At 36.5% G+C, this 26,479-nt stretch overlaps 1 protein-coding gene across 1 annotated transcript in view; it reads right to left on the bottom strand.

Moving 5' to 3' along the window:
- The window catches only part of LOC106873181 (basic helix-loop-helix ARNT-like protein 1), a 788,348-nt gene that overhangs the window by 492,659 nt on the left and 269,210 nt on the right, over positions 1-26,479 (bottom strand). Inside the window, exon 4 of the mRNA XM_089355050.1 lies at positions 25,367-25,513. The gene's annotated coding sequence lies outside the window, so the exon portion shown is untranslated. The remainder of the gene's footprint in view (positions 1-25,366; positions 25,514-26,479) is intronic.

Here is a 26,479-nt window from a genome sequence, read left to right as displayed (position 1 = left end):
ATAATAATTGTTTTCAAATTTTGGCACAGGGCCTGCAATATCGGAAGAGGGGATAAATCGATTAAATCAACTCCAGTATTTGACAGGGACTTATTTTATTGACCCAGGAAGAATGAAAGGCAAAGTCAGCCTCAGTAGAATTTGAACTAAGAACATCAAGTTAGAAGAAATGCTGCTAAGCATTTTGTCCAGCATGCTAACAATTCTGCCAGCTTACTACCTTTAATAATAATAATGATAATAATGATAACAATAATAATAATAATAATAATAATGATAACAATAATAATAATAATAATAATAATAATAATAATAATAATAATAATCGTTTCAAACTTTAGTACAAGGTTAATAATTTCAGAAGATCGGGTAAGTTGATTGTATCAAGTAGTACTTATTTTATCGACCTTGAAAGGATAAAATGCAAAGTTGACCTCAGTGGAATTTGATCCCAGAACATAAAGACGGATGAAATAATGCGAAGCATTTTGCCTGGCATGCAAACAATTCTGCCAGCTCGCTGTTTTAATAATAATAATGCCTCGATGCAGTAATTCCTAGATGCAGTACCAGGTAATGGCTCTCATGGCTTCTCATCTTAATTGATTGGAAGTGTTATCATGTACATTATTTTGTCTTGTTATAAAAAGATGGGCTACAGCAAATATTCTGCTCAATACCACAAATTTGCTTGTCATTTGTTTGACCTTAACCAGTTGAGCATGTCCCCTGGTGGCTGACGATATGTGCATCTCTGATCATGAGCAGAAGTAGTGGGGGAGCATCATAGCCATGTGTTGAGAGGAATTCTTTGGGGTTTGAATAATTCACCTTTGGAAACATGGGTGTTTTGCTCAACATCCGTAAACAAACCTTATTCAGGGACCTTTTGAGCAGGATGGGCTATTCGACCTGAAGAAAATTCTAACTGGGCCCCACCTGCGAGGTCATGCACTGTTTATCTTGATATGAGATCACCATGTCACGCACATATGGTTGTGATGCCTGTGCCTGATATACCCTTATCAGACGGGTAGTCATGGTGGGTATACTGGGCTTCGTATATTTTACCCCAGTGTCACTTTGATGGCATGCACTGCTCTCTCACTCAATATTAATAATAATAATAATAGTAAATGCCCTAATGCAGTACCAGGCAGTAGCTCTCATAGCTCCTGATCTTAATTGATTGGAAGTGTTATCATGTACATTGACTTGCCTTGGAATAAAAGATGTGCTACAGCAAATATTCTGCTCAATATCACAGATTTGCTTGTCAGTTGTTTGACCTTAACCAGTTGAGCATGTCGCCTGGTGGCTGACGATATGTATCTCTGATCATGAGCAGAAGTAGTGGGGGAACATCAAAGCCATGTGTTGGGAGGAATTCTTTGGGGTTTGAATGATTCACCTCTGGAAACATAAGTGTTTCGTTCCTTATTCTTAAGCAAACCTTATTCAGGGACCTTTTGAGTGGGATGGGTTACTCGACCTGAAGAAAATTCTAACTGGGCCCATCTGCAAGGTCATGCACTGTTCATCTTGATATGAAATCACCATGTTGAGCACATATGGTTGTAATGAATGTGCCTGGTGTACCCTTATCAGATGGGTAGTCATGATGGGCATATTGGGCTTTGTATATTTTATCCGAGTGTCACTTTGATGGCATGCACTGCTCTCTCAGTCAATGATAATAATAATAATAATAATAATAATTAATAATAATTCTTTCTACTAATGGGACAAATGCACTAGTTTTGATGGGAGGGGGCAATTTGAATACATAGACCCCAGTACTTGACTGGTACTTATTTTATTGATCCTGAAGGGATGAAAGACAAAGTTGTCTGTCGCAGAATTTGAACTCAGAGCATAAAGAGTCAGAAGAAATGCTAATAATAATATTAACAATAACAATGATGATGATAACGATGATGATGATGACAACAACAACAATAATGCATTTCACAATCAGCAATTATGATAATGATATTAATACTAATAATAATAATTCTAATTCTGGCAGAAGGCCAGCAATTTTGAGGGGAGGGGCAAGCTAATTTTATCAATCTCAATGCTCAGCTACTACATATTTTATCAAGCCTGAAAGGATAAAAGAGAAACTTAACCGAACCAGATTTGAGTGTAAAGTATCTGATGAAATGCAGTAAACAACAACAACAACAACAATATCAACAACAATACATTTCCCAATTTACAAGTGTGATAATAGTATAATAATGATAATAATAATAATGAAAGAAGAAGAAGAAGAAGAAAAGTAGTAGTAGTAGTAAAGATGGTTATGATGATCATGATAACAAAATTGATTTATTTAACTTGCCACAAAGGGCCCAAGAGGGAGAGGAGTACAAGCGGGAAATACAAATATAAAAAAAAAATCAACAATTACAACAGAAAGCATGAGGGTAATGCTTAATGTTATATAATAATAATAATAATGATAATAATAATAATGATGATGATGATAATAATGATAATGATGATGATGATGATAATAATAATGATGATGATGATGATAATAATAATGATGATGATGATAATAATAATGATGATGATAATAATAATGATGATGATAATAATAATGATGATGATGATAATAATAATGATGATAATGATAATAATAATGATGATAATGATAATAATAATGATGATAATAATAATGATGATAATAATAATAATAATGATGATAATAATAATGATAATGATAATGATAATAATGATAATGATAATAATGATAATAATAATAACAATGATAATAATGATAATAATAATAACAATGATAATAATGATAAACAATAATGATAATATTAAAAATAATCTTAATAATAATTACAATAATAATCTTAACAACGATAATTATAGTAGTTATAATAATGATACTAATAACAACAACAACAATAATAATAATAATAATAATAATAATAATGTTAACAGCAATGTAAAGAACAGCAGGGGAGGTAGAGAGGGAGATTAGAAATAGCAAAACGAACCGTTAACATTGGCAATTACATGCGAACTGGCATCTTCTTGGAAGATATCAAGACTAGCAGCAGAGTGTAACGAAAAGGAGTATATAGAGAGAGATTCTGAAAATTCCCAGTCTTCTAACATGTTCCTTGTATAGTAAACTGACCTTATCATTGCCCAACGTGCACACATACATACATACATAGCTCATTTCAAGACGCAGTGCTATATATGCTTACATATACACTCATACACATGTTCATATACTGTAAGATATATAGTAGTCAATCTCGATGGTTGTTTTTATTGGATTTGTTTTGAGTTGTTTTCACTGATTTTTTTTTATCTATATTTTAAGCAAAAGAAAAAAAATCATAAATGAAATTTTTTAAAATGCTCTGTAATTTGGTTACAGTTTAGTCTACTATGTTGCACAGCTGTTTGTCTGAACATCACTCATACTATTTCATTCATACTTACACGGTATGTAATGCATACATAATGATATATAATACATATATAACTTACATATGCATGTACATTTACTTACATATATGTATACAAACATGCATACATAAAATATATGCATATGTGCATGCATACATAGCATGCACACATACATAGATATATACATACGTGCACATATGCATATATATATGCATGCATATGTACATGCATGCATATGCATACAGAGATGCATGCATATATAGATATGCATATATATGCATACATACAAATATTATGTTTATATGTATTTTCATATATGCAGACAAGGTATGTGTATATATATATATGTATGCATGTATGTATGTATGTATGCATGCCTGCATATGTAAATATGTGGCCCCAGCTCTAGGGTGAAATGCATAAAAGAATATGTGTGTGTATGTATGTATACATACACAGACGCACACACACAAACATTATGATTTCATATACATATGCATTATAACTTGTGTGTGTATGTGTGTGCGTATATGCATATGCGTGTGTGTGTATACAGACACATGCATGTAGATAGATAGACAGACAGACAGACAGATAGATAGATATATATATAGATAGATAGAGAGACAGATAGATAGAGGTTTGGTGGTGCATGAAACTCTCAGCTCTTGAGTCAATTTTGTAACTCCCAGATAAATAGCTATACACATATCATGCATGCACATATCAGTTTATATATATGCATTCAAACAAGCTATAATATATGTGTTTGTATGTGTATGTATATATTCATATATATATATGTGCAAGCATATATATAAATATATGCATATATATATGTGTGTGCATGCATATATATATACATATATATATATACATGCACACACACATATATATATACATAATGCACACACACACACACACACATATATATATATATACATGCACACATACAGACATTTTATATATGTACATACACATATGTATGTGTATGAATATATACATATATATATAAATGTCAGTTTGTGGTATATGTATATGTATATATACATATACAAACAAAAAAATCAGTAGCTTCCTTTATATCAATATATATATATATATATATATAATATAGAGCTGATATGTGTGTGTATATGCATATACACATACACACATATGCATAGAAATATATGCACACAGGTAAGTACAAGCAAATAAAATGAAAAGCATTTATTCACTATATCATCATCACCATCATCATCATCATTATCCTCATCTGTTTGTAAATCTTTATGTGTGAGATATGCAGTGTATCGTCCTCATTATTTTCATGATCATCATCATGAAAGGCACAGGTGTGGCTGTGTGGTAAGAAGTTTACTTCCTAACCACATGGTCCTGGCTTCAGTCCTACTTCATGGCATCTTGAGCAAGTGCTTTGTATTATAGCCTAGGGCCATCTGAAGCCTTGTCAGTGGTTTTGGGAGATGGAAACTGAAAGAAGCCCATTATATATATATATATGTGTGCGTGTGTGTGTGTGTGCGTGTGTGTATCTGTGTCTGTGCATCTATATGTGTTTGTCCCCCACCACTGCTTGACAACTATTGTTGGTGTGTTTATGCCCCTGTAAGTTAGCAGTTCAGCAAAAGAGACTGATGGAATAAGTACCAGGCTTAAGCAGAAAATAAATGCTGGGGTCGATAATTTTGACTAAAATTCCTTAAGCTGGTGCCCCATGGTCACAGTCTAAAGCAGTAGTTCTTAACCTTTTTCATCGTCTTACCCACTGAGACTCTCCAGGGTATTACTGTGGCTCCTATGATAAATTTTGTAATGGTGAACTTTGTGTAAAGGTAAGATAAAACAAAACTATATGAAGATCCTAATTTAATGCAAATGTTACTAGTACTAGAAAACTGCATGGGACTGCTGAACATCATACAGAACCTATTTATTCACTCAATGGGAAGGTTGATATTGTTTTGCCGTCACATTACATCAAAACGAGGAGCAGTGATTGACAGACAACACCTCATGTTGGTGTCAATCACAAGCCTACTATGTGCCTTCATTTTCAGTGCCATCATTGCTGAGAATCCAGCCTCAGGGGTGACTGGGTCAGCATGGTCAGTGCACGCATTGAAAGAAGAGGATAGTTGTCCTTCAGTTTCCCTGAAAGTACTGGAAACTCTTGTTCAGAAAAATCGACTTTCAACTGAGCATCCTCATGAATTTCAAGAAGTTCTACCTTCACAGCAACATCAGTATCACTGATGGCACTGTCCTTCACTGAAAAGGATCTGCAGATCCATGCATCAGTACAGCAGTTATCCAATCCTAGGAAGCAACTTTCAATGACATCATTGACTGCCAGAAGATGAGCTGAGATCTCTTCACAGAAACTACATTCAGCTTCTGACATAGAATCCAGGATAGTTGTCATCTGATGGAAGAAATTTGTGTCTTAGGAGTTACAGAGCAAGAACAAAACACATACAGTTATGATAGCACTACCATCTGCAATACATGACACTGCAATATAGCGGCAATGCAATACCTCAAATACAGGAGATGAATTATTTTCTCTCAAACCCTTCATGACACCCCCAAGAAACCCCAAACAACCCTCAGATTTAGAACTACTGGTCTAATGACTGAAACAAATAAAAGTTAAGGATCATTTTTAACTCTAGTATCGGTGCTTGTATGATTTTCTTAATAGTAGTCGTACCTTTTCATTGTCCATCCAATTTTTGCATACCTCTTTGAAGATTTCTTCATATCTTCGGAAAGAAAAAGTAATATCTTCTGGGTTATAACTAAATTCTGCAATTCAACATTAATTCCAGCAACTGTTGGTATTGTTGTTGTTGTTGTTGTTGTTGTGATTGCTGTTGTGATTGCTGTTGTAACTGTTGTTGCTGTTGCAACTGCACCGTCCATGTCAACTGATTTTTCTTTTTGTCTCAAAAGAAAATGTTACGTCCGACGTAGGCTTCGAATAAACACGTCGCTACTTTTACACCCTTCTATACGTTGGATATATAGATTTTCCGAAGCGGAGATAGACACAACTGTTTTCACACGACGTACTTCGAATTACTTTACTAAACAAGATGTTTCAATAAATACAAACTCTCAACGATCTCACCATTTTCCTACGACTTCCACAAAATTGTGTGTGTGTGTGTGCGCGCGCGCGCGCGCGCGTGTGTGTGTGCGCGTGCGCGCGCGTGTGTGTGTGTGTGTAATATTGTTAGATGTTTTCTTTTATTTATTGGTAAAATAAGTATTTTTATATAAATTCATTTGATATTTATTGTTAGTCGATATATATACATTCATTTTATTATTATTATCATTATTGTATTTTGACCTGAAGATTATCTATATTTTTGAATAGAATTGATTTTCGATCGATTTATTTTGAATCGATTTGATTTTTATTTTATTTTCTATTTGAAAATATGTTTATGAAACACGTGTAGTCATTTTTATTATTTTAATATTTAGTACTTTGTACTTTTTTAATTTTTATTATAGGTCTTTTTAGTGTATTTACTTATTAAATTTTTCTATATGTGATTGTGGATTTTCATGAATGAATTCAATAATTGTGGTCTTATTCTCTAAATTATATATTTATATACACACATACATATTTTATTTTTATTTTATCTAGTTTCAGCTCACGAGCTGTGGCCATGCTGGGGTACCGCCATTTGGTGTTGCTACTTAATTTTACTTCTCGAATACTTTTCAGCAATTAACATTTGGTGCATGAGAGAGTTTGATGCAGCTGCCCTCATCTGCACCTCCTGCCACAAAGTTGGTTAATCTGGGACACTTGACATGCAGGTCTCTCAGGTCCTTCAGGAGGATATTGAAGAGCTGTGGACCTCTGAAGCCCAGGCTATTGCAGTATCTTGTCCTACATCTTGATGGCAAATTTGGAGTCCTTGGCACTATGCAGTGGCACCCAGTTCTAGTATTTGTGTAACTATCGATGCCAAAGTTTGGGACAAGTCCTTCAAGGATCTTCCAGATGTATATTATGGCATATATTTCTCACCTATGCTCTAAGGAATAGAGTCTTAATCCCTTGAGTCTTTCCCAATAGCTTCGTTGGATTGCCACAAGTTCTGAGATTAATTTGACACTGGTTGGTAGCCATAGCTGAGAGAAATAGTCAAAGTGGCTTAGAACAAGTGTCCTCCAGAGGACCATCATGGTTTCCTGATCTCTTGTTCTAAAAGTTCTAAGAATCCATCCGGTCAGTTGCCTGCATTTCATTGCCAATTTAGCAACATGCACATGAAAGGATGCATCGTTACTCATGTAAATGCCCAGGTCTCGCACTAACTGTGCCTTTGGGACTGCAATCCCTGCAAGTCTAGTGTATTTAATTGGGTACTGCATTTAGTTTTGCATGTTGATAGCACAAGGCTTGAAACTTTTCTACATTAAACTGCATGCTATTCTTTTCAGTCCACTTGTATATTTCATCCAGCTCACATTGCAGGTGCATAGTGTCTTCAAGGTTCTGTATTACCTGTAAGACTTTTGTATCATCTGCATAACTTGTGATTGTGGCTATCTGTGTGGCTGAGCGCATGTCTGAGAGGGCCATTATGAACAGTAGTGGTCCCAAAACAGTGCCTTGTGAAACACTGCTCACTATTTGCGTGTCATTGGAGGTGGCCTCATTGGCTATTACCATCTTACTTCTATCCTTCAGAAAGTCATGGAGCCATTCTCCGAATTTTCCAACTATGCTGAGATCATGCAGTTTGTGACATATCATTCCATGATCGACTTTATCAAAGGCCTTTGCAAAGTCGAGACATATCACTTCCACATTTGAGTGGTTGAGCAGCTGTTTCAGCACCCACTCATAGTGTTGTAAGAGCTGAGTCAGGCAGCTTCTTCCTGGTCGGAAAGCATGTTGGGTGTATCTAAAAGAGTGCATATGGGCTGCGTAGCGATGTTTAAAGTTTATAGTTGCACCAATGTACGTGGCAGTAGAGTTATGTAATAGATTTTTCACGGTGCATTTATATATTACATTGTATCTTACGCAATGTGTTTGAAGCGGACAGATAGTCCCGGAGCGACAGTTACAAGTGTAGCAGATACGACAAACACAGTAAATCTACAACATTAGCCAATCATATTCATCACCTCAAAAACAAAAATACTCAATACACCTTAAAATGGTCCATCTTAGATTCTGGAACTCCATACCAGGGCCAGCGCTCCAATTGCAAGCTTTGCCTAACGGAGGCGTTCCATATTTTAAAATACAATTCTCCCACTCTACTTAATCGATATAACGAAGCGTTTAGCAACTGCAACTACCGCTCTTTTCACACATTTAGGTTCTATCACAAGCAAAATTGCACAAACGATCACGCAACATAATAACACAACCCCCCCCCCCACACACACACACACAGGCAACCTATTCAACCTGGCAAAAACATCCATCTTTCACCATCATTTGAATAGGATTATTTCCTTTCGATCATCTCACCACACATATACCACCAAATCTATTTCTTCTATTCTCAAATTCACAAGAACACCACCTACGCATACAGACTACGTCACTTCTTTCAATCCCTTTCCACCGTCTATAAATAGGCTTGGCAGCATCCTAAAATATGATACTACTAACTACCTTTCCCACCCATCCCTTCCCTTTATCTCTGTCCTTGGTTTATCACTCATACCCCCACCACCTATATACTACACACACGCATTCCTTCCTACTCACTAGACCTTTTAACCTCATCCCCCTATTCCTCCTTCACTCTCTATGCTCATCCCCTCTACCCTGTTAAGACCAACTGACCATAAATATATCTCTACCATCCTCCGCCTTTATCTCTCCTCTATCCCCTTTCACATTCTGTCTTCATAACTTGACCTAATTACCGCTCACTTTTCACTTGACTTGGCCATTCTTCAAGTAAACAAGCAAAAATCCATCGCAATATGGAATATATGTACCTCTGCTATCAATGCTATATCAACTTTCGCTACAACATAAATTTCCGGATTATCCACACAAGGATTACTTTGCACGGATTTCTACACGGATATTCACCACTGGAATGAAACTACACTTCAAGTACTGTTCTCTCTTTTTTCAGCACATCACACTCTTTACCACTTCATACTAAAAATATCCGCCTATGGATATAATAATAGATTACTTTATTTTTTCTGTCTCCGATGAAGAGAAGTACTGGATCTTCCCAGAAACAGCTGTAAGACTCTATCCATAAAATACTTCTCCAACCTTACCTTTGCTCTCTTTATCTTTTTGTTTTTATATATTTACATATACACACGCTAATACACGACTTATAATACCCAATCCTATTCATACAACGACTGGGGCAAATTAGTCGGTATACAGCACTTACTCGGTATTACCTGTATCCTCCTGGGTTTGGTTAAATCCAATACCTTCCTCAACCTTATATATATATATATATATATATATATATATATATATATATATATATATAATCATCATCATCATCATTTAGTGTCTGTTTTTCATGCTGGCATGGTTTTTACGGCAGGATGCCAACCACTTCATAGAGTGTACTGGGTGTCTTTCACATGTCACCAGCATGGGTACCTTCAAGGTGTCACCAGCATGAGTGTCTTCAACGTGTCACTGGCACAGGTGACTCTTACATGTCACTGGCATGGGTGTTTTCACGTATCACCAACACTGGCGACAAATATGATTTCGTATAAGGAAATATATAACATATATACATGTAGATAGATAGATAGATAGAGAGAGAGAGAGGGGGGCGAGAGAGAGACAGATAGACAGACAGACAGATAGAAACAGAAAAATATAAATATATGTCTATGTGTTTGGTAATGAAGTTAATTCATTGCAGATGTCCATTACCATATTAATTAAAATATACATATATTGTTTTTTTACAATTATTCATCCCAAAATCTCAGCCAAATCTAAGAGTCTTCACCCAATGCTTGCTCTAGAGGTTAATTAACAAAAATTATCAATAAAGAAAAGATGAATACATTGTAAAAAGCTAATAATTATACAATAAGATAAGTTACAAGAGTAAATAAACAGAAAAGAAAAATTAACAAAAGAATATATTACAAATCCTTGAAAAGATCTTTCTTCCTGATAATATAAGCCAATGATACAAGAGCTAACAGAATTATAAAGAAACATAAAAACAATTATTATCATATGGCGAATATCATTAATAACATGTAAAATGAACAAAAAAGTAATTAATTAAATTTTTAAAATTAATCATTTAATTAAACAAATGGTCAGCTTCAATCCTTGTGGTATATTGTTTTATTTGTTTTGGGTTTTGATATATAATATGTGTGTGTTTCTACACATATACATTGTCAGATTTGATCAATTTTAAAAGAAGTATACTAAATAGTTTTGAAGAAGGAAATATTTAAAATGAGGAATTTTTCATTTGAATTTGGCAGAGTTCAGTCAAAGAAATGGGCAGTAAGATGATGGAAAGGAAGAGAAGTTTTAAAAAGAACAAGAAAAGTTTAAGAAGTACCATTTTCTTCTGCAGCAGAATCATCTGGATTTTCTCTTCTTAAAGAAGAAGCAGCAGACATTGAAAATTTTGCATTATTTTCTTTTTAAATAAATTACATAGAGTGTTTTGTCATTGGCTATTTTTCTGGACAGTCTACAAGGGATGTGTTACTTCATTAGAAAATTAATTCACACCTCTCTTAACATTCTCTGATCTAGATTGAATCATTCTTCCAATGTCTGTGAGCTCACGCCAGATATATTCTCTTGGTATATTCCCTTCTTCCTCAGCATTCAGTCATTGCAGCATCTTTCCAATAAAGTTCTTTCAGCTTCGCTGATGGACAGTTTCTCATATCCTTCTCAATCAAGTTATTTATATCCTCTTCAATTGCCTGAACAGAATTTCTTCAAATATAGGCTCTGCCTCAAGTATAATATTTCAAAGACAATGCCATAGTGTTCATCAAGAAAAGTTCAATTAGAAAATCTCTTCTTGTCAAGTCATCAGAAGAAGTTACTTAAAGCTACTTAAGAACAGGTTCAAGATGTTTTGTACACACTTTAAAAAAAAAATTGCTATTACTTGCTAATCTATGGGTTATAGCAGAAAAGTGGTATTAGGAGGCATGAAATGATTTAATGAAATTATCTTCCCTTTAAAAGGAAATTAAATAATATTCTTGATATTAAAACACTGTAAACTTACATATTGTATTTCCCAAACCCTATACCTTGATTAACTAATCCTACCCAGAACTGCAATGCAACCCATTCTAATGTTTTAAAACCCTATAAATTATCACAATAACAAATTGTCAACTCTACTTTGACCCTGCAAAGTAAATGGTAGGTGAGGTGCCTCCTGGGATAGTGTGCAAGTCTATCACAGAGACTCTTTCATAGAGATTTTAGTAAACTTAACCATGTAGAATTGCCTTATAAATTTGTCCAATAACATTGTCATATAGAATTGTCTTATAGTATTGGCCATATGAAATCACTCAATAGAATTTTCCAATAAATTTGTCCTACAAAGCTGCAGTTAAAATTAATCTTTTGGCTCATCCCTATAGAATTGTCCTCCAAAAATGCCCTGTAGAATGCTTTATAATATTGCCCCAAAATATTATCCATACAGAATTACCCTATAGAATTTCTCCATAAGAGAACAACAATATATATTCGAATTTGAGCTGAACTCATTTCCAGTGATTTGGGAGTCAAACATCACAACTATTAAACGCACTACCACTGTATATCACAGATGCACCAAATTTTAAATGTGTATACATTCAACAAACACATGAGCATACATTCAATATGTACTACATAAAGATCATTCAATATATATTACAAATGCATACCTTTAACATTTACTACATGAGCATACATTCAACATATACTTCATGGGAATTATTCAACACGTACTTAATGTTCATACATTCAACAAATACTATTCTTTTACTTGTTTCAGTCATTTGACTGCAGCCACGCTGAAGCACTGCCTTGAAGGAGTTTAGTCAAAGAAATCAATCCCAGGTCTTATTCTTTATAAGCCTAGTACTTATTCTATCAGTCTCTTTTGCCAAAGTGCTAAGTTACATGGACATAAACTCACCCGCATCGTTTGTCAAATGATGGCAGGGGGACAAACACAGATACACACACATACACATATACATATCTATCTATCTATCTATCTATCTATCTATCTATCTATCTATCTATCTATCTATCTATCTATCTATCTATATATATATATATATATATACACACACACACACAGATAAGAAAAGAAATGGAGCTAGAATTAACAATTAGAAGTTGATCATTGGTATTAAAAGGTCACAGTTTAATTAAACTATGACCTTTTAATACCAATGATCAACTTCCAATTGTTAATTGTTGCTCGATTTTTTTACTGATCTGAATATATTAAACCACGGTTTACCATTATTTAAATTACCAACTACTGTTAACCTTATAGCAAGGCCTATACATAGTGAGGTAATACATCAGTAGTGCCTATGGATACATTTATCCCTTAGATGGTTGCATAACCTCTAACTCATAATTTATATATATATATATATATATATATATATATCTTCTTCTAGTCAGGTGTCGCACTTTGCAATGCTGTGGTCATCACGATGTCTTGCCATCTTCTCCTATCCTCTACCCCATGGACAGCTGAGAATAAAGACAATCCTGTGGCTGCAATGTCTTTCAGACAAGAAGTGGGTGGTCTACTGCATATATATATATATATATTACAGGTTTCTTTCACTTTCCATCAACCAAATCCACTCACAAAACTTTGGTCAGCCTGAGGCTATAATAGAAGACACTTGCCCAAGGTTCCGCACAGTGAGACTGAACCAGGAACCATATGGCTGGGAAGCAAGCTTCTTACCATGCAACCACACCTTCACCTATATTTACATACATTTAACATATACTACATGACCGTCCATAAATGCAATATAAATATCATTTGTACATATTCACAAACCCTTGTTGCATGAATATATGAACCAAACATTGACATGAAGTTCTATGCACCAAATAATGCAGCTGTGCATATGCACCAGTCCTTAACATACATGCTTTACCCAATTATTAGAGCATGCAAATATGGTTTAAACATTGTATTTACTTGCATGGATGAACCAAACATGACATGCTCATGCATAGATTAATTTTTGCATGTGCACATATACTCCAAAGACTATGTGTGCATGCATGTATCAATGAACCTTGGTATATGTCTACATGTAGGAAACAGTAACACTGGTTCATATGCCTCAAACATTGACATGGATACATCTACACTGATCATTGCTACACAATTTGTCCTTTTTGAACTTCTTCACCATAATATAGCCCTCTAAACCCCTCCCTCCTATTTGTGTTCACTCACTACCTTCCTTCCCTCTAGCTCCCCCTCCCCCTCCCCTTTCACCATCTTAAGAACTTTCTCATCCACTCACACTATACAATCCTTGCTTCCACTTCAATTTTATATACTTCCCTGTAACTTGAGCTTAACTCACACCCCAGCCCACTAACCACTGGTCACATCTTCTGTCTTCTCTTTCCTCATCTCTCTTTCCTCTCTCTCTTCTCTCTGTCTCCTCTCTCTCTTCTCTCTGTCTCCTCTCTCTCTTCTCTCTGTCTCCTCTCTCTCTCTTCTCCCCTTCTCTCTCTCTCTTCTCCCCTTCTCTCTCTCTCTCTCTTCTCCCATTTTTCTCTCTCTCTTCTCCCCTTCTATCTCTCTCTTCTCCCCTTCTCTCTCTCTCTTCTCCCCTTCTCTCTCACTCTCTCCTTTCTCTCTCTCTCTCTCTCCCCTTTCTTCTCTCTCACTCTCTCTCTCATTTCTCTTCTCTGTCTCTCTCTCTGAAATATTGACTACATTATGTATTAATATAAAAATATGCATACATAATTATGCACACACAGACACATATGCATTGAAATTGATGCACATAGACAGATGTGTAGGAAATGTCAGAGCAGATGTAAATACATATTGACATGCACACACACACACATGGTATTTTTGTATAAGCTTAAAGCTTATGGCGATCACTGCAATGACTAAGGAAAATAGTCTAATAAAGGGGCATATAAGCCCCCAAGCTTGAACATGGCATTATATAAAAAAAACCATTTGCACTGAAAGCATATAAAAAGTTTGTTTATTTAAAAGCAAATACGAACTAATATAGTTCTTAAATTTGACAGAAAGAGGGAGGCTAATTCGCTGGTGTAAAGGTAACACACTTAGTTGCATTAACAAAGAGATGTGGATTCGTGTCCCACGCGAATAGGAAAGCCTTCTTTTCTCTGTTGAGGGTTTATATGCCCCTAAATTAGACTATTTTCCTTAGTCATTGCACAGTGATCGCTTTAAGCATATATAAAAATACCATTATTATTATTTACAGGATTGTAAAACACAGCACCGTATAAAAAAACCCCATTCAAACCGAAAGTACATATATATATATATATATATATATATATATATATATATATATATATATATATACATATATATGCAATTCCAGCATAGAAGGTGTTTATCAGCCATTTCAAAATATACTAAAACCGTTAGATTCACTTCAACATTTAATTTGTCAAAATATTTTCGTCGCTTTGAAGCCGCGACCTGTTCACTGACAAAATTCTGTGCTGCATCTGAGAAAGTAACGGTTAGTTCACGATGTGTGTGTGTATGCACGTATGCATATGTGTACATGTGTATGCATGCGTGCATGCTTATACAAATAATGTGCATATGCATGTTTATGAGTTTTTAGTTATGTAAGCTTGTTGACGTGTGTGTGTGTGTGGGTAGATGGGTGGGTGTGTGTATGTACATGTGAGCATATGTTTATCTACTGATATGTTTGTCTGTTCAAGTTGTAAATATGACTGTTACTCTGTCGAAGGTTGTATATATATATAGAGAGAGAGAGAGAGAATGGGGGGGGGGGAGAATTCACGGAAAAACAAAAGACGAAGACATGTAGTATAGACAACAAACAGATGTATTAGTTTAACGCTCAGGAAGTGAAAAAAGTCGTTAATGTTTCGAGCCTATGCTCTTCCACAGAAAGAAAAACAGAAAGAAACAAGGAGAGAAAATAAAGATATGTATATATATATATGACGAAATAGAAGGAGATGTAGCTTCACACGATGTAGAAGACAACTGGAAATTTCTACGGGACAACCTGCTGAGGGCCACTGAGCAGATCTGTGGATGGTGCAAAGTCCCCTCTCGACCCAAAATAACGTCGTGGTGGAACAATGTTGTTGATAGGGCTATTAGACAAAAAAAAAAAAAAAAAAACAGGCTTGGAAGGACTGGAAGAACGGTGGTAGCAGGGAATTGTATCAGACTGCCAGAAGGGAAGCTAGGCGACAGGTTTACTTAGCCAGAGGGGAACCAGATAAGAAAAAAATTGCCAAAATTCTACGCCATGAGGGCCAAAGATTTGAGGTATTTCGTGTTGCAAGACAGTGTATGAGACAGAATCGTGATGTCGTGGGAGAGAAATGTGTTCGCATGGATGATAGTACACTTGCACTAAACGAGGCTGCAAAGAAAGAGGTTTCGAGACGCCACTCCGAAAGGTTGCTCAATAAAGAGAATGAATGGGAGAAAGTGTCTGCCGAATGTCGACCTAACAGAGGGACCAGCTATCCGAGTTGACAGTACCATGGTAGATAAAGCAATTAAGAGTATGAAGACAGGGAAAGCCTCCGGTCCATCAGGAATCACTGCAGAGATGCTCAAAATATCTGGCAGTGTCGGCTATAGCCTAATCACCCGTATTGTTAACCAGGTGATACACGAAGGAGTCATACCTAATGACTGGTGTAACAGCACCATAGTCAACTGCTACAAAGGTAAAAGTGACGCTTTAAATACAAATAATTAGAGGTAGCAAGTTGTTAGATCAGGCAATGAAAGTCACGGAGAGGGTTATAGCCCAACTAATTAGGGAGGGAGTCAGTTTAGATGGGATGCAGTTTGGGTTTGTGCCAGGGAAAAGCACCACTGATACTATATTTCTGGTAAGACAGCTGCAGGAGAAATACCTAACCAAAGATAAACCTCTGTACCTGGCTTTTGTTGACATGGAGAGTGCCTTTGATAGAGTCCCCCGATCCCTTATATGGTGGTCAATGAGGAAACTTGGGATAGAAGAATGGTTAGTGAGAGCTGTGCGAGCCATGTACAGAGACGTTGTCAGTAAGGTGAAGGTTGGCAACGAGTACAGTGAAGAATTCCGGGTAGAGGTAGGAGTCCACCAAGGTTCAGTCTTCAGACCCCTCCGATTTATCATAGTCCTCCAGGCGATAACAGAGGAATTCAAGACAGGATGCCCCTGGGAGCTCCTCTATGCTGATGACCTTGCACTAATTGCTGAGTCACTATCAGAACTAGAGGAGAAGTTTCAGGTGTGGAAGCAGAGACTAGAATCGAAGGGCCTTAGAGTCAACCTAGCTAAAACCAAAGTCCTAATAAGTAGGAAGGTAGACAAAACACAAACCCCTTCAGGTAGATGGCCCTGCTCGATCTGTAGAAAAGGCGTAGGTAGAAACTCTATAAGATGTACCCAGTGAAAGCTATGGATACATAAGAGGTGCAGCAATATCAAAGGAAGGTTAACTAAGAAGTTAGTTTTTGTATGTGGCAGATGTTCAGGAGCAATAAACACTGAAAATGTGCAGAAAACAACTTTGGCCACATTCTAGGGAAAAAAACTAAACTTAGTTGATAGCTTCCACTATCTAGGTGACCAAGTTAGTAGTGGGGGAGGGTGCGCTGAAAGTGTAGCTGCTAGAATATGAATAGCCTGGACACAGTTCAGAGAGCTCTTATCTCTGCTGGTGACAAGGGGCCTCTCACTCAGAGTAAAAGGCAGACTGTACGACGCATGTGTACGAACAGCCATGCTACATGGCAGTGAAACACGGGCCGTGACTGCTGAGGACATGCGTAGGCCCGCAAGGAATGAAGCCAGTATACTTCGATGGATGTGTAATGTCAGTGTGCATACTAGACAGAGTGTAAGTACCTTGAGAGAAAAGTTGAACCTAAGATGCATCAGTTGTGGTGTGCAAGAGAGACAATTGCGCTGGTATGGTCATGTGGCGAGAATGGATGAGGATAGCTGTGTGAAAAAGTGTCACACCCTAGCAGTTGAGGGAACCTGTGGAAGAGGTAGGCCCAGGAAGACCTGGGATGAGGTGGTGAGGCACGACCTTCGAACATTGGGCCTCACCGAGGCAATGACTTCTGACCGAGACCTTTAGAAATATGCTGTGCATGAGAAGACCCGGCAAGCCAAGTGAGACCTAAATCCAAGGCCTCTGCCAGGGGTGTAGCCAGCCTACTTATGCGTACCTTCCTTCGTTGGACACTAAACTCCCGCTTGCGAAGACCTGTTGAGGTAAGTGAAATCGAAATCGAACTAAATTCGACGACTGGCACCTATGCCAACGTCGTCTCCTTCATTGGCTTGCGAAGACCTGTTGGGGCAAGCGAAAGCGAAATTGTGATGGCACCTGTGCCCAGCGTCACCTTCCTTGAACTTGTGCCGGTGGCACGTGTAAAGACATTCGAGTGAGATCGTTGCCAGTGCCGCTGGACTGGATCCTGTGCAGGTGGCACATAAAATACACCATTTTGAGCGTGGCCGTTGCCAGTACCGCCTGACTGACCTTCGTGTCGGTGGCACGTAAAAGCACCCACTACACTCTCGGAGTGGTTGGTGTTAGGAAGGGCATCCAGCTGTAGAAATTCTGCAAAGTCAGATTGAAGCCTGGTGTAGCCATCTGGTTCACCAGTCCTCAGTGAAATCGTCCAACCAATGCTAGCATGGAAGGCGGACGTTAAACGATGATATATATATATATATATATATATATATATATATATATATATGTATGTATGTTTAATCTTAAAGTATACACATATATATGTCACTATTTTCGCATGCATGTACACACTCATACACACACATACTCACACAACACATACACACACACATACACACGCACGCTAAAATACACAAACATCTACACATACGTACATACATATTAATCTATGTACGCTCATACGATCATATATAAGTACATATATGTATTTCAGTATCATGCATCTCATCATGTGTGTATGGATTTTTACATGTAAATGACAGAAAGGGGTGGTTATAGATGGGTACTCCCGTATGGAATCTGGCTATTAGCCTATTTGGATATACATACACACACACACACACACATACACACACATATGTATATATAATCAACAGGTTTTATTCAAGAAAATATACATACAGATTGAAACACCATGCACAAACACTGACATTTATTGCAAACTGAACACTGCATGCACACTCAAACACACACATACACATACAAACACAGATACGTATATGTATTAGTGCATGTTTGTTTCTTTATGTTAAGTTGTATATAAAAACAATTTAACATTAAACTGAATGATTACTCAATACAGTTTAGTGGAACTTAACTTTTACCAGGGAGAACTTGACATGGAGAACTTGCCTTCTAAGGAAGGCAAGCAAGCTAAAATTTTGAAGTCTGCTTTTTCTTGTAAAAGTTTATTATATATATATATATATATATATATTTGTGTGCGTGTATGTATGTGTGTGTGTGTGTGCGTGTGTGTGTGTGTATGTATGTATGATGTATATATATATATATATATATATATATCTTTAACCTGTTTCAGCTTTTAAAGCTGTGGTCATACTGGTGCACCACCATTGGCTGTGCTACACTTTCATTGTTTGACACCTCCTCTGATGTGTAGTATTTGGTGAATGAGGGAGTTTGCTGCTGCTGCTGCTGCCCTCATCTGTGTTTCCTTGCTGTGAAGTAGGTTCGTCAGGAACCCTTGACAGGAGGAGATCCAGCTTTACTTCGAAGACACCTACATCCACACCTGCAGGTTTCTCTGGCATTTTGGAAGTATTTTGAAGAGCTATATATATATGTATATATATGTGTGTGTGTGTGTGTGTGTGTGTTTACATTTATTTATCTATCTATTTATCTACACACACATACACAAATAACACAAATACATAAAACACATTATGATATGCACAAGCATACACTAAAAGTACACATCTTATCTGCAAACATATTGCAGTGTATACAACAGTTAATGACATTTATCTGTAAAAATATTGACACAAATACATGTGTATTTACACATACAGGTGTAAAAGCAGTAAAAATGTTCACAACCACACACTACACACCTATTAACACATACTCACAAATGTGTAGTTTTGCATTACACATTCACAAATATAGCTGAACAAACATCATCATCTGTACACCATTGTTGTTGTCACGACAACTATTGTTGTTGCTTTCACTGGTTGTCATAGTCACTCTAGTTGTTGTCTTTGTTAAAGTAATTATTATGACTATTATTGGCTGTTGTTATTATTATTTACCCTCAGGTTAATCCTGGTCAAACAGGCCTATGATTAAAGGAATTTGAGATATGACCAACCTCCACCCTTTCTTTTTACAGGTATTGTTATGATGAACCCTGTTACCCAAATTGTTCTTTTTTACTTTACAAATGGCCAGGTGGGACTGGAGAGGAAATTAGCTGCTACTTTTAGCATCTTAAATGATTGCATAGAGGCTCCACCATTTGCTCATTGCTATTATTGTTGTTATTGTGTGTGCTCATGCAACTGTTGCTGTTGTTGTTGTTGTCCACATTGTTATTGCTACTATTGTAGCTCTGTTGTCATCTGCAGTTAATACTGCATAGTACAGATGCACCGATAAAATGAATGCAATGCTGCAACACTACTGCATCCGATGTATGCAGCTTTTCAGTCTTCATATAAACAACTTTTTCTTTGGGTACATCCTCTTGGTAATTGCCATATTAGCGTATATATAAGTGTATATGTATGAACAGGAGTGTTGGGTATGTGTATGTATGTGTATGAGTTTGTGTGTATGTGTGTGTGTGTGTGTGTGCTTGCAGGTAAGTAGGTACATATATCTGTGTATTTGCATGGTTTTATGTATGTGGATAGGTTATTTAGTTCTAGCTCCTGTAGTGTTTTTAGCAATCACAGTTAGGGTCATGCTGGAGCACCGCCCACTTTGTATGTGTATGCACATATATGCTGACAAATGTATATATTAGTACAATTATATACAGGTATGCAGAAAAATATCCATGTATGTATATGAGTGTGTGTGTGTATATATATATGCATGTATGTATGTATGTATATGCATGCATATATGTGTGTAGGTATGTGTAGGTATATATGTTTGTATGTGTAGCTATATATATGTATATGTATGTGTATCTATATATATGTATGTGTAGATATATGTGTGTATGTATGAGTTGCAATTAGATGTGATTGTAGAAATATTGTGACTGTCCATCTAACCTGTCATCTATCTGTCTCCTTCCTTTCTTGACACTCCCTTCTCTATTCCTCTCCTTTTCTATCTCCACCCCAACCCTCAATCTTTCTCCACAAAACTCTGCCACTCCCACCTGTCTCCCTCAATATGTCACACCTCTCGGTCATTCCTCCCTCTCTTTGCAGCTCACTCCCTCTCTGTTACTCTCTCAATTCCTCTGTCACTTTGACTTCTAAAAGAGCGCTCTCTCTCTCTCTCTCTTTCTCTCTATCTATCTATTATCTCTCTCTCTCTTTCTCTCTCTATTACTCTCTCGTGTTCTCTGCCACTCCCACCCCTCATTTCTATATCAGCTTATCACATCACATCAATTCTATACTTAATCAGCCCCTAATGGCTATTTCGCTTATGAAATGCAAATTCTATGAACCAAGATCTATCCAGACACAACATATGTTCATAAACACCACTACCAAATCCCACCGCTCTATCATTAACAAACTACCATCAGATCACCACCACCAGTCTAAATTCCATTGACATCATCATCACCAGCACCAGCAGCAATATCATTATGGTCAACAGTTTCATGATAGTTACAGAAAAGAGAGAGAATTGATTAACAGAAGTTTGTAGAAAGACTGACAGATAAGCTGATGGGTGGATGTACAGCTGGATGGATGGATGGATGGATTAGTAGATCGATGGATAGATAGACAGACAGACAGATTAATAGATAGACAGATAGCTGGGTTGATAGATAACTGGACAGATGGATAGATAGCAAGATAAATTGATGGATGTATTATTTGTATACATATGTGTGTGTGTGGGGGGGAGGGGGTAGATAAATAGATAGATAGATAGGTTGACTGGTAGTGAGAGGAAGGGAGATGTGAATGAAATGGTCAATCCAGCTGATAAAACTAAAGATGTGAAAATATTTTTCAAAAGCAAAACTTAAGAAAGCAACATTTCCTCAGGTTGTTGTTATAGTCCCCCCCCCCCACCACCACCACCACATCATCATCATCATCATCATCATCATCATCATCATCATCGTCATTGTTATTGTTGTTATTATCGTCTCTACTAGCATTATCATCAGCCTCTTCCTCAGCATTACGAACAATTGGCATTACAAGACATATTGCAAGGATACAACCAAATCTCTTGACAACAGCTTATTCTTCCTTCAGCTTAAAATGTGCATCATAGAGGGAGAAGAGAAGTTTGTAACTGTATGTAGCTAAAACTCTGCAGAACTGATATTTCCTTAGGATGTTCTGGTAAGGCTCAAAGACTCCAGTGGTCACATACAATGCAGGAGAAAATTAGTTTTGCAACAGAAGCACAAAGCAAATGAATTTCAGAGAACCAGAAAGTTCAAATGTGCTTTAATGCAACTATTACGTTTGGAGCTTTCACAATCGGCTTGATTGTTATACTGCATGAAATGGGTTGTGCTGATTTGCATGGTTCCTGTTTCAGAAATGGTGGGGAATTTGTTGAGGAGGAAAATTTTGGCAGCAGTATTGGGCAGATAAATGATTAATATCCTGTTAAATATTTTCTTAGTCAAGAGCCAGTCCTGCAGTCTTTCTTGTATAGAATGGAAATGAATGATAGAAGAATATGTAGAGTTTTCTCTCTTGTATTAGTGCTCTTTGCATCCTTCAGAATGATTGTAAACAAGGTTAGTACATTTTTTGTGATAACATGTATATCAGGGCTTGCTGTCTGATACTGTCCTAAGCAGTAATGTGTCATACGAAACCGTAAGAGTAATATTATTCTGCATGCATTAAAGATAAACAATTTTAAAAAAAATCTGTTAAGCATTGCAGGTGAGGAGTTAGGTAATGCCAATGAATGAAAACAAAGCAAAAATAATTTTGTATAACATTGTGTCTATGTTGTTTAAAAGACATATAATACTTTGGAAAAATTCTTAATTTCAAATAGAAGGAAACTAATAATCAAAGTGTTTGGAGAACAATGTTGAGCTTTTCTATCACTTCCCTCTCAGCACATCCCATCAATTTTATATTCCATCAGTCCTGAGTGGCTATTAGTTATTTGCTTAAGAAGCATAAATTCTATTGAAATAGAATAGTCTTAAATTTAATAAGACTTAATGGGAAGTTGACAAAGGTACTTTAAGGGAGTTTCTATAAACAATATGAAGAGCCATATTCAAGGGTTTATGCGAAGAAGTTTATTCAAAAAGATAAAAACAGTTACATAGAAAGTTCTTGATGTCACAGGTGTACCAAGCACTGTTATCAGTAGCATAATGAAGGTAAAAGTGAAATGTCTATTTTGTAATTAAGCCATATTGTTATTAGTGTTCTACATTGGTATTTTTATATCATGCTACACAACCTTATCAAAAGTTGTTCAATGCTGCATGAAACTACTTCATTTTCCCCTATCTGCTTATTAGGGATCACACACTTGTAATGGGCATAGCATTCATTTTACAGAAAATACACACAAGATTTCAGTTAAACTTATGACTTCACTTAAGCACTTAAGAGTCATGTGTGTATGTATGTGTGTGTGTATGTATGTGTGTGTGTATGTATGTGTGTGTGTATGTGTGCATGTGTATGTGTGTGTGTCTATATATATATATATATGAAATGTTTGTGTTTCGATAACATATGTACACATACACAAATACATACTTACACATTCATGCAAAGTTCCATTTTAAACAAAGACATATAATAAATACAATGTATATACAAATGTACATTCATGCACAATGCACCTGAACATACTTATACATTCACATAATCATTAATACACACACACACACACACACACACACACACACACACACACACACACACACACACACACACACAAACACATGCACACACATACACATGCACACATACACACATGCATGTATGTATGCATGCATCAACAGATAATTTAAAGAAGCTGACAGGGAAACAAATTAATTAGAGTTTAAGATTGGAGTACACTGCTAATGGACAAATAAAATGAGGTACTACAATTGTTGCTACTGCTGCTGTTGCTGCTGCTGCAAGTGTCCCTTGCTGGTTAACTTCCAGGGTTAACTACCACTACAAAACGTCATCAAATGTCACTACCATGGTTTCTGTCATACAACTACTTTTCTAAAGTGACTCCACCACCGCCACCTTCGCTACCGCCGCCGCCGCCGCCGTTGCTGCTGCTGCTGCTGCTGCTGCTGGTACAACTGTTACTACTAAGATTTCTACCATCTTTTCATAAGGTTCATGCAAGTGTTCCCAGATAGTGCTGTGTCAAGCAGACAGCATAACTGTTACCTCAAGATAGGTTATTAGACAACCAAAGACAACATAACCAGATATGTGTCCGTATGTACCTCGTGCCTCCACGTGTGTGTGTGTGTGTGAGAGAGAGAGTGTGTGTGTGTATGTGTGTGTTAGCGTGTGTATGTGTCTGTGATAGTTTGTACTTGTGTCTGTATTTGTATATGTGTGTCTGTGTGCTTGTGTATGTATACCTGTGTGTATGTGTATGTGTGTGTGTATACATGTGTTTTTATATAATTGTGCATGTGTGTGTATTTGGGTATGTGCACATATGTGAGTGTATTATGCATGTGTACTTGTGTATGTGTGTGCCCATACATGTCTGTGTGTATGCATATGTGAATGTTTGTGTGTTCATGTATATGATAAGTGTTTAATTGTAGCCATGAATGGATCTGTCCGGCTCTTATTCACTGGATTGGGATTTTACCTTAAGATGGTTTCTTTGCAATATTCTGGCACAGGGTTATCTTTGAATCCACATCCTATCAGCTCCAGTTATCGTTATTACTTATCTCCCATTATCTCCCAGTCAGCCCTGCCCCAGCTAATAGATGATTACAAGCATCCAACATTCATCACCCCAACTTTTTATATCTCTGTGGACCGTTTGGTTACATGTATCCTTCTTTACTAAAGACAATTGTGTGTGAGCTGAGAGAGATTTGGATGCGGTTTCTAGCATGTGAGATGACTGCATGGAGGTTCCTTCATTAGCTCAGGAGCAAGGATATAGTTCTAGAGATTTGAAAATTTGAGGATGAAAGTCCGGGTGAAATGTGGAGGATTAGGGGAGAGTGATACTAAATAAGGTCCACAAAAGGAAGAGGAATAACTGTAGTAAATGAGTTTAGAATGGAGAAGTACCCATTTTTTACTTGTTCATAGGAGCATAGACTGTTATAGTAGCAATAGAAGAAAAAAAAGAGGATATTGTGTATAGACAGACTAGGAGTTGGGGTGAGCAGTTGAATGATATGAAATTAGTGGGGGTTTTTTTTCCATGGATTTAGCAATAAAATTTATAAAACAAATGAAACAAAGATGAAATGGTGATACTTACCGTTTCAGCTGTTATCCACTGAAAGACCAATGGTAAAATGAAGAAAGAGTGACCAAGCCAATGGCATCAGAGCAAATGCTCTGGCCAGCAGCTAGCTAGATAAAGGTCGCAGCATTGAGAATGGTAACTGCCAACTCTTAGAAATATCTAGAAAAAAAAGAGGGAAGAAAATTTTAGAAAATATTAAAAATTTTGGTAAGAAAAATGAACTACTTTGTTTCCAAATACAAAGAAGCATTTTTTCTTTTCTTTTTTTCATAAAATGAGGATGAAGTCAATCCCACTAAGTTTTGAACTTAGAATGAGAAGAAACATAAAAAGAACACTGCAAAGTATTTAATCCTATCGAATTTCTACCAAACTATTAGACCAAAATATTACATCATTTTATGGTTTAGTGATGGAGCTGTTAGTTTTATTGTCTCTCTCTCTCCACAGAAGGACAAATGTCTGAAATGTTAAAACTTCTTTTTTTTAAAGCATAAAAAATACTCCATTGTCTGAAATATTCATATCATAGGCATCAGCTTTGCTATATGGTTAAGTTTTTTTTTTTCTAACCATATGATTTTGAGTTCAATCTCATAGCATAGCACCTTGGGCAAATGTGTTCTACTATAGTTCTGGACCAACCAAACCCTTGTGAATGGATTTAATTGATGGAAAGTGAAAGAAACCTATCGTGTGTGTGTGTGTGTGTGTGTGTGTGTGTGTGTGTTTCCTTGTCATGACATCACACGGTAGTTGTAAACATGAATCACCATCATGCAAACAATGTTGTTCATTGCCAATCCTCTGTAAAAGCATGATCACCAATGAGGAAATATTACCTGACTTAGAAACAAGTGAGGGCTGGCAATGGAAAGAGCAACCAATTGTAGAAAATCTACCTCAACAAATCCTGTCTGACCTGTGTGAGCATGAAAAAGTGAATATTAAAATGATGATGATGATGTTTTCTGATGCAGAACATCAATTTCTTTGGATTCTACTGTTATATTACCAAATCAAGAATCTTACAATATTCAGACACATTCATTTGCAATCTTTGACAGAATTTCATCTGATTCTTTAATTCTTTAGAATTTAAACTGACCATATCAAATCCAAATA

Source organism: Octopus bimaculoides, chromosome 7 (assembly GCF_046866305.1).
Source record: "Octopus bimaculoides isolate indiv1 chromosome 7, ASM4686630v1, whole genome shotgun sequence".
Classification (NCBI taxonomy): Eukaryota; Metazoa; Mollusca; class Cephalopoda; order Octopoda; family Octopodidae; genus Octopus; species Octopus bimaculoides.
The sequence above is the reverse complement of the archived record's forward strand: the minus strand, read 5'-3'. Positions and strand labels throughout refer to the sequence as shown.